Source organism: Triticum dicoccoides, chromosome 1A (assembly GCF_002162155.2).
Source record: "Triticum dicoccoides isolate Atlit2015 ecotype Zavitan chromosome 1A, WEW_v2.0, whole genome shotgun sequence".
NCBI lineage: Eukaryota > Viridiplantae > Streptophyta > Magnoliopsida > Poales > Poaceae > Triticum > Triticum dicoccoides.
This window is the reverse complement of record NC_041380.1, coordinates 196,222,568-196,233,183: the sequence shown is the minus strand read 5'-3', so window position 1 is coordinate 196,233,183 and position 10,616 is coordinate 196,222,568.

Sequence of the window (10,616 nt, the reverse complement as noted above, 5' to 3'; positions counted from 1 at the left end):
TTACATGAACTAAGCGGTGCTAATCCAGCTCTCTTGGTATAATTAATACTCCCTCTGTAGGGAAATACTTGTACGAGAAATGGATGTATCTAGACTTATTTTAGTTATAGATACATCCAATTTATCCATTTCTAGAACAAAAATTTCCCGCCAGCCGGAGAGGGAGTACCTAATTTAAATGGCCGCCCGCGGATCCCTTTGTCTCTCTCATGTCCGAAGACTTGCGGGGTTGATGAAGGTCCTTGGAAGTGACGAAGCAGCAAAGAAACCACCTGAATGCGCAGTCATCGCCTCGGCGATGGCCTTCATGGGACCCATGTGGCGGCGGCCTCCCGTGTTCTACTTCTCCTCAATGATGGAGGCGTACACGGAGAAGCTGGCCACCGACTTGTTTCTCTCCACGCACCCGGCTTCTGTCTCTACCTACATGGCACTGCCGCATGCATGGGAGGCGCGATCGTAGGCACGGGAGGCGCGCCGACAGACACGGGAGGTGTCGTGGAGTTGACACGCCAGATGTCCTAGAGTAAGGACTTAGTCGTAGGGCCATCACACTAGGAAGCTTAAAGGGGTTAATCGGGACAAAGGACACGAGAGTGTTTTTATACTAGTTCGGCACCTTACGATGAAGGTAAAAGCCTACATCTCGTTGGGATTGGTATTGCTGAGGTTTCGATCTCCAAGGGGCTCAACTCGCCGGCTTAGTTATCGATATGGTTGTTTCTTGCCCTAAGCCGCCGCCGGGTCATCCCCTTATATACACGGGTTGACGCCTGGCGGCCTACAGAGTCCCGGCCGGCTCATAAACGTGTCCGGCTCGGTGACTTCTTTTACATGCCTTTCTCTACAAGCCTTTCTTTACATAAGTCGGTTTACAATATTGGGCCTTAAGCCTCCTTTGGGCTTATGACTTTTTAATACACTATCACCTTGAATATTACTGGGCTTCTTTCCGTAACCCGCCATTGGGGTTGACCCGGCCCCTCCTAGGCGGGTCATACCTGGTAGCTATATCCCCAACATTAGGCCCCAGGTTGACTTTGAACCTTGTTCCTTGTCAATCTTCAATACTTAGATGAAATCCATCTTCTTCTGTCTGAAAAACTCTGTAACCCGCCGCGACATCATCTTTTGAAAACACAAAAAACTTTCATGACATCATCTTCCAACGGACCTTTTATCTTTAATGCTTCTCGAGAATAGAGGCGTCTATATAGCTGGATAACCATTATTTGGTTCTCCCTTGATTTTTTCGCCCGTCTGTTGGCATCTTGTACTTATAAATAAGCTTGCCCCGACCTTCCTCATTCTTCTATCTCTCTCTTTGTCTTCTTCCTGTCGCTGCCTCCCTGCTTCTCGAGCTCCACCGCCGCCGTAGCACTCACCGTTGCCCTCAACGTCGGCCGCTGCACCACCCTGAGTTCATCCAGAGATACGCGACAACTCTTCGCAGTAGATCTGCATCTCGTAAGTTCCTTCTTTCTCGCGCATCTAGATCTATATTAGGGCTGCGAGTTCATCAGTGTTCTTCACTTGTTCATCACGGATCTTCTTGTAGTTCTTCTTCCGCAACTTCTTCTGATCCAAAAAAGAAATATAACTCACGCGGTAGTTGTTTTGCGTCCATTTTTGATATCAGTAGATCCCTTTTTCTTGTATAGATGCTTCATTATAGCTGACGAACTCATCTGTACTAGATTTTTAGGTCTAGAATATTTTCTTTTTGGGACAGCCATTTGATCTAAAATAATAATGATAGCTTGGTGAATCTTGTTTACGCCAAGACTTAGCTGGATTCGCTTTCTGAAAGAATCTGTAGTCATGGCGGCTTACTGCTCCGGCTTTCTTTTCCTTATATGTCATTAGCCCTTAGTTAAGCCTTCGTTACTTGTTTTACATCTTCATCCTTTAACTGTTAATCTTGCCGTAAACTGAACTGGCATGTTTTTTTCTTTTTCAGTTCTTTGCACATCATGTCGTCAAAGACACCCACCATCTGTAACTGGGTCCCCTCAACCATAACTAAGGATCATTTAAAATAGTTCTTCCTCATTGGGTTTCTGCCCTCAAAAACCGTCATCTCTTAGCGTGCTCCTAACACGGAAGAAGAACGGCCCAATCCAAAAGATGGCGAGGTGATTGTCTTTACTGACCACATGAACCGTGGCTTCTCACCGCCCGGTTCAAAGTTCTTCAGAGAGGTCCTTCACTTTTTCAAACTCCATCCTCAGGACATTTGGCCCAATTCCATATCTAATATTTGTGATGAGGACATCAATACCATTGTTACACCCACAGCCCCTACTGTTACATATACTGGACCAATTACTAGAGCTCGCGCACGCCAATTAAATTACCAGGTACTTTCATTTCTTGGTAATGATTCTAATGTTCATGAGATTATGATGCTGCCTAAATTGGATACATTTGTTTTGCTTACAAATGAAGGGCCTAGCTTGGAGAAGGATGAACATTGGAGCAAGAATACGCATGGAGTTGATGGCATGCGCAAGGGGATCAAGACGGAGTTACAAGTGATGATTTCAGGACTTTGAAGCCGCCATAAGGAGTGCATGAAGCCTTGGACGAAATATACAAGATGCCACTTCATAATATTCGTCCATAGGCTATTCTAGGTGCTGCGTCACCTTATTAATGGGCCAGGCCCATGTAATTTCGAAATACTTAAGTATAGGCTATTTTTAGAGTCCGTATGTGTGGGGAAACAAGAGTTAGGGTTGGTTTCGGACCCCACCCTCAAGGGCCACGAAATTCCCCCCTCTTCCTCCATATATACAGCCCTTAGGGCGTCGTTTAGACTTTGGGTTTTGTTTAGATTAAAAGTTTGCCATAGCTGCAACTTCGCGTACTTCGTTGTGTCCAAAGACCAGACCAAGACGTCACAGAACCCCACCTTGATCAATAAAGCTTTCATCTTATATTCGCAATATCCCGATTGCAATCTCAGTTTCTTGCTTGTTCTTCGTTTGCTCGCAGGAAACAGACCCTCGTGGTCAGGTTGATCGTGCTCCGGCATGGTCAATAACCCTCGGAAGTTGGTTTAGCGATTGCTAAGGCGCGACGTCTCACACGTTCGTAGTCGAATCATCAAGGTTGACTCCCACAGAAAATGATAGCCACCATCTCATCGAAACATCGGGACACCTTAGCCTTTATCAATTTGCAACTTCCAAGTGCTTTGTGAGGTATATCTTCAGCAAGAGCCGACGGTAGAACTGTTTAGAGAATACTTCTATCTGAACCGGCAGAACGAGTGCACCAACGGCCTTAGCTTAGAGCTTGGAGGCATCTCAATTCAGCACCGACAGGGTGCTGTCTTCCCTCTCATAGTTTTACCAAGTCACCCAAAGGACTGGAACCAAACTTGGTTTTACTGCCAGGACATCTCACCAGCCAACGAGAAGGCACTGCCGGGTTACCGCCCCGATCGTCTTGACTCCAAGTTCACTGTTCCAGATAAACTTACTGTTGCTGAACGCAAGAAGCTGCTTCCATCCATCAGAAGAATCAACGCTTTTTTGGGGAACGGTTTAACCGGTGTTGATCTGACCCGCTGCTGGATCTCATGTCGGGTTATTCCATTAAGCCGCCGGTCAAAATTGATGTATGAATATGGTGGGGGCCCGGACGACTCTCTTCGTCATAGCCCGATTCAACTAACCGAAGAAGACATTGTCTCAATGTCAAACCTTTTGGTGAATGGGAAATATGAAGACTGCAGTATTGTTGGGTTAAATCCCTTCTGTAAACTTAACCCGGTACCAGAAGTAAGGATATTCTGATCTCTTTTCCTTTTGTATTTTGCCGAGCCGTATTTTTTAGCACTGATCCTTCCTCTTGTTCTTTGTAGGCCAATTCTGACTTTCGGAAAGTGAAATATGACCACAAAGCTGCTAAGAAGGCGAAAATCGCCGCCATGAATGCCAAGAAAATGACCCGGAGATCGAAGAAGAAAAAGAAAACCACTGCTGAAGATTTGATGAAACTTGACGACACATCTGACTCGGAGGTAGCCCTTGATTCCCTTGGCAAATTTTTTAACAATCTTATTGACACTGATCCTTACCAGGATGAAACTAGGGCCAGTCAGGCCGGGGAAGCTGAGGTAACTATTATTTCCTCCGACTCAGAGCCCTTACCAGGACACAAAGTTTGACGAGTGATCCGTAAAGTAAGGTTTTCTAACCCTTTAGCTCACTTGGATCCCAACTTTCATTTGAAAAAGCAGCAACATGAAAGCCGCCGTGCAGCTGGGTTTGAAGATGAACCGGCTATCGTCCCTCAACAAACACCTCAGAAACGTCTGAATGAGGTTTACTTATCTCTGTCTTTAACTCTTCTTAATGGATGTTTCTCCTTGAATTTCTGTGAACTCTCTTTTATTCTTTCAAGAGGTGTCTCGTTCCTCTGGCGACTCTTCGCAAACCCAATTCCTGGCTTTCAAGACTGCTCCCGGGTAATCAGTAATCCTCCTTTCTTTTGGGTTGTTCAATTTTATTTTTATACTGACAATCCTGCAACATTTTTTTCTTAGCGGCTAAGCTAAATCAAAAAATGCGAAGGCAACAAAACTGGAAGAAGACTCGCCAGTGCTGGCATCTGATTCGGCTTGGCCGCCTTCTGCATTAACCGACGCTCCAGAAAATCTGCCTATTGATAATGAAGCAAATCCTCTGGAGCCGTCTTTTGACGAAGCCACTGTGAATCCTTCTACAGCTGGACCGTCAAGCTCAACCGACCCGCCGTCTCCACCTGCTCAAGATGTTCAAATTACTCGGAGCCGCTTTGTTGAGTCGGGGAACCCAATGGTGCTGGCTCGATGCACAGCAAACCAAGAGGCATTGGAGAAGCAGAAGCTTTGCTTTGACGTTGCCAACTATGACTGTCTCAATGCCAGTGACATTTTATCCGGCTATCTCAGTCATGTACACTCCAGTCGCGAGTCTGAGATCAAGATGGTCAAGCAGCTTCAGTTACAGGTGATGATTTCAGGACTTCGAAGCCGCCATAAGGAGTGCATGAAGCCTTGGACGAAATATACAAGATGCCACTTCATAATATTCGTCCATAGGCTATTCTAGGTGTTGCGTCACCTTATTAATGGGCCAGGCCCATGTAATTTCGAAATACTTAAGTATAGGCTATTTTTAGAGTCCGTATGTGTGGGGAAACAAGAGTTAGGGTTGGTTTCGGACCCCACCCTCAAGGGCCACGAAATTCCCCCCTCTTCCTCCATATATACAGCCCTTAGGGCGTCGTTTAGACTTTGGGTTTTGTTTAGATTAAAAGTTCGCCATAGCTGCAACTTCGTGTACTTCGTTTGTGTCCAACGACCAGACCAAGACGTCACAGAACCCCACCTTGATAAATAAAGCTTTCATCTTATATTCGCAATATCCCGATTGCAATCTCAGTTTCTTGCTTGTTCTTCGTTTGCTCGCAGGAAACAGACCCTCGTGGTCAGGTTGATCGTGCTCCGGCGTGGTCAATAACCCTCGGAAGTTGGTTTAGCGATTGCTAAGGCGCGACGTCTCGCACGTTCGTAGTCGGATCGTCAAGGTCGACTCCCACAGAAAACGATAGCCACCATCTCATCGAAACATCGGGACACCTTAGCCTTTATCAAGTGGTATCAGATTTCCAGGTTGCTCGGTGAGATTTTACAGTTTTTCGTATATTAGATCGAGTCTGTTCTTCATACCTACAGTCCCCGAAAGAGCCAGAAAAAAAATTTAGGGTTAGTTCATCATATCCGAACCAATCTGAGCCTTTGCATAATCTTTTTAGGGTTTTTGCTTTGTTGAATTTGCGGTTGCATCATCGTGTCAAGTTGCTGGTCTTAGAGTCTAGTCTTTTAGAGTTTCGAGTTCTGGTCATAAGTTGTCACGCCGCCGCCGCACCATCATCATCGCCCATCTACCACTTTTGCTTATCCGCCACCGCTCTGAATCCATATCCATATACCACCACCAATCTGTATCCATATACCACCACCAATCTGTATCCATATACCACCACCTCTACCATATACCACCACCGCTGCCATATACCACAACCATATATCCACCACCAATCCGAGTTCTTCTCATATTAGGTTTGTTCTTGAGATCAATCTAAATTCTGATTCGTGTTTCCTTGCCTGCGTAGGTCTCGAAAAAAAAAAGAGTCTGGAGACCCCCGGGCAGTTTTTAGGCCAAAATTTTCATGGGCATTTTTTTCCCTATCCTATTTTTAGGCTTTTCTGAGTCTTTTGAGCCACGTGCCATCATAGTGATTTTTTGTAGCACTTTTTCGTCGTCGCTGCCCTGATTTCCGAAAAGAAAGTGAAAAAAAATTCGTGCCCATCCTATTAGTTTGACGAGGGAAGAGTTTTGAGACACTCGCCATTATAGTGATTTTTTGCAAAAAAAAGAGGAGCGCAAAAAAAGAGCGCAAAAAAAAGAGCGAAAAAAAAGAGTTCCAGAGTGTGCTTTTCCTTTATTTACGTGCAGCACCGTGATTTTGTTAGTGTTCTAGGCTTGATTCTCTAGCACGGTCTAGCCTAGGACCAGCACAGTACCGTCGTTGAGCGTTTATTCAACTTTGCATCTCTGAATTGATTATTGCTGAACCTTTTTGCTACCATACTATAAGCCTTCCCAGCTCCACATACATCTACGTCGTGCGTTTGACTCTCCCTGGCAATCGCTCTATCCAAGCTTTTGAGAAGTTTTGACTACAACGGTTGCCGATCACCGCCTGCTGCTGGGTAAGAACTGGTAAGAATTTGAGATTTGCTTGACGGATTTGTGACACCCGCCACCACCACCACTTGTTAGTAGTCTGTCGGATCATATTCTTGTGTGTTTCTATTGCTGCTAACCATGCCAGGATCACAAGCCGACGAGGCTGACTGGGAGAACTTGACGAACAAGGAGCTTCATGATACGTTTCAGCAAATGATGAGTGGACAGGTGCAAGATGTGATAAACAGATTTGAAGAGGCCATGGAGAAGATAGATGGCATGGAGAAGACGTTTGAAACAAAGCTCGATAACAAGTTTGCTGAATTGCTTTCGCGTTTTCCACCACCACCACCGGCTGCTCCTACCGCACCTCTGCAACAACAGCAACAACATCAACTACCTCCACGTTGGGAAACAGCCCTCCACCGAGCGAGCCGTGTCCCTCTTCACTCGGGCCAAACTGCTGGTGCTGCTGTTGATACTTCTGTGGCTCCTACTGCTGATGTGGAGGAGGATGATTATGTGGGAGATTATGAGGATGAGGTTGATCAAAATCAGAACTACGTGCCACCACCAGCACAGCAACCACCAGGTCGTCCACATGCAAATAATGGCAATGGTAGGGCTCACCCTCAGGTACGAGATCATGACCATCTCCCTAAACTAAAATTGAATATTCCACCATTTGAGGGTAGATATGTTGCTGATATATATCTTACTTGGGAGTTAGAAACTGAACAACGATTTACATGTTTACAATATCCCGAGGAGAGACGTGTTCCTGCTGCTGTTTGTGCTTTCACTAGTTTTGCATGTGTTTGGTGGTCTGAGCATTGTAGATTATATCCTATTCCGGCTACTTGGGCTGCTTTGAAAACTGCTATGCATACTCGTTGGGTTCCACCATATTATCAATGTGAATTACTTCAAAAATTGCAGCGCTTAAGACAGGGAAAAAATTCTATAGAAGAATATTATCAGGAATTACAAACTGGCATGATTAGATGTGGTATTGTTGAGGAGAATGAAGCTATGCTTGCACGTTTTATGGGTGGATTAAATAGAGAGATTCAGACGATTCTAGAGTATAAGGAGTATACTAATATCACTCGTTTATTCCATCTTGCTTGTAAAGCTGAACGTGAAGTGCAGGATCGACAGGCATTGGCGCGGACTAACTTTTCTGCAGGTCGACCTTCATCATGGACACCACGTGCATCATCTACTTCCACATGTTCTGCTACACCGGCGCCTCCGTCGACTGCCACCTCCAACCGTGATACAGTAAAGCAGGCACAATCACCACTATCTGCCAAGAGCACACCTTCTGGGCCTGCAAAGAGCTCTTCTTCATCCATGGCATCAACAGGGCAAACACATGATATTATTTGTCGATGTTGCAAGGGTGGAGGTCATTATGCGAGAGAATTCCCATCTAAGCGTGTGATGATTGTTACTGAGGATGGTGGGTATGAGTCCGCTAGTGACTATGATGAGGAGACTTTGGCTCTTATTACACGTGAAGAACACGGTGGAGAAGATTCTGATCATGAGACGCAATACATGGCTCCTGAAGATGCTGACAGGTATGAATGTTTAGTTGCTCAATGTGTTTTGAGTGTGCAGGTTACACAAACTGAGCAAAATTAGAGGCATAATTTGTTCCATACAAAGGGAGTTGTGAAGGAACGTTCTGTTTGCGTGATCATAGATGGAGGGAGCTGCAATAACTTGGCTAGCATGGAGATGGTGGAGAAGCTATCTCTCACCACAAGACCACATCCACATCCTTACTACATCCAATGGTTCAACAACAGCGGCAAGGTTAAGGTAACACGTACTGTTCATGTGCATTTTAGTATCTTTACATATGCTGATTATGTTGATTGTGATGTGGTACCTATGCAAGCATGTTCCTTATTACTTGGTAGACCATGGCAATTTGATAAAAATTCTGTACACCATGGTAGAAACAATCAGTATACTCTTGTTCATAACGATAAAAATATTACTTTGCTTCCTATGACTACTGATTCCATTTTGAAAGATGATATTAATAGAGCTAATAAAGCAAAACAAGAGACAAATAAGAGTGAAAATCAGATTGTGGCAAAAGAATTTGAGCGCCAAATGAAGCCTAATAATAAAAAATCTACTGTTGTTTCTGAAATTAAATTGAAAAGTGCATGTTTACTTACCACCAAATCTGATATTGATGAGCTAGATTTTAGCAAATCTGTTTGCTATGCTTTTGTGTGCAAAGAGGCATTATTTTCATTCGAGGACGTGCCTTCCCCTTCGCCCCCTGCTGTCACTAACATTTTGCAGGAGTTCGCTGACGTCTTTCCACAAGACGTGCCACCGGGATTACCACCTATTCGAGGGATTGAGCATCAAATTGACTTAATTCCCGGTGCTTCGCTACCCAACCGTGCACCATACCGTACCAATCCAGAGGAGACGAAGGAGATTATGCGTCAAGTACAAGAACTGCTCGACAAAGGTTATATACGCGAATCCCTTAGTCCTTGTGCTGTTCCTATCATTTTAGTGCCGAAAAAGGATGGTACGTCGCGTATGTGCGTTGATTGTATGTCAGGACCCCGACTCAATGCCACATCGATCTAGCATGTAACACCTCATATCACTTTGCGGCCTCACGCACGGTATTCCCACGGGTGTCGCCTTACCTTTGCCCGGGACCGTTTGCGCCTTTTGGCACACGTATATGACAGTGTCGCTAGCATCCATATGATAAGGAGCCCGGGCTGACATGGCTAGTCGTAAACCCAAAGTGGCACGGACTTACAGGGACAGGCATCCATGACCCAGCATCGAACGTGTCGGTCATCAGCGAGTGAATCCAGGCTGTAGCACTGGGCTAGCAGGACTCCGGTGAACCGGGCTGTAGCGGGCTAACAGGACTCTGGTATTCATCGCGTGACATTTCCCCGAAGGGACAGACACAGGAACGAAGAAGGACACATGCCGGCCAGCCTAAGTGTTCCGGAGCAGTAGCAAGCTACCATGGCTCAGTGAAACACTAGGAGACATTTCCCCGTAAGAGAGGCTACTAAAGATAAACAACTAGATGGTCAGATCCCACACATACCAAGCATTTCAAAACATACACACAATATGCTCGATATGTGCAAATACAACATGGCATCACAACATGACTCTATGACTCAAGTATTTATGCAATAGGCTCCGAGGAGCAAGATATTACAAACAGGGGTCTCATGACCCAACATTCAGAGCATACAAGTCAACGCACAAGCGGAAGCTATCATGTCTGAGTACAGACATCTAGAAATGAAAAAGGCAAACGTGAGTACAAATGTACCCAGCAAGATTTACATCAGAACTAACTACATATGCATCATTATCAACAAAGGGGTGGTGGGGTTTAACTGCAGCAAGCCAGCTTTGACTCGGTGGCTATCCTAAACTACGACTGCAAGCGACTCTTTTGAGGTGGCGCACACGAGTCCACATATTCACCATATCAATACACCCCTATGGATCCGCTCCCGTCTCCCTACGAGAACACCATCCATAGCACTCACGCTTATCTTGCGTATTTTAGAGTATCCACTTTCGCTTGTCTATGAACTGATATAAGCAACCCAGAAGTCCTTTACCGCGGACACGGCTATTCGAATAGATAATGTTAACCCTGCATGGGTGTACTTCTTCACACACGCTCTCACCACTTACCGCCGTTTACGCGACATGTACTCGGCAACCTTCAAGCGGAAGCCCAACATGGGTGTCGGCCACGGCCTGCCTAAACACTCAAGTCTCTAGTCCAGGTTTATCGCCTATTCGGGTTCCATCCATGAGGAGATCCGGCCGGAGTTTCGCTCA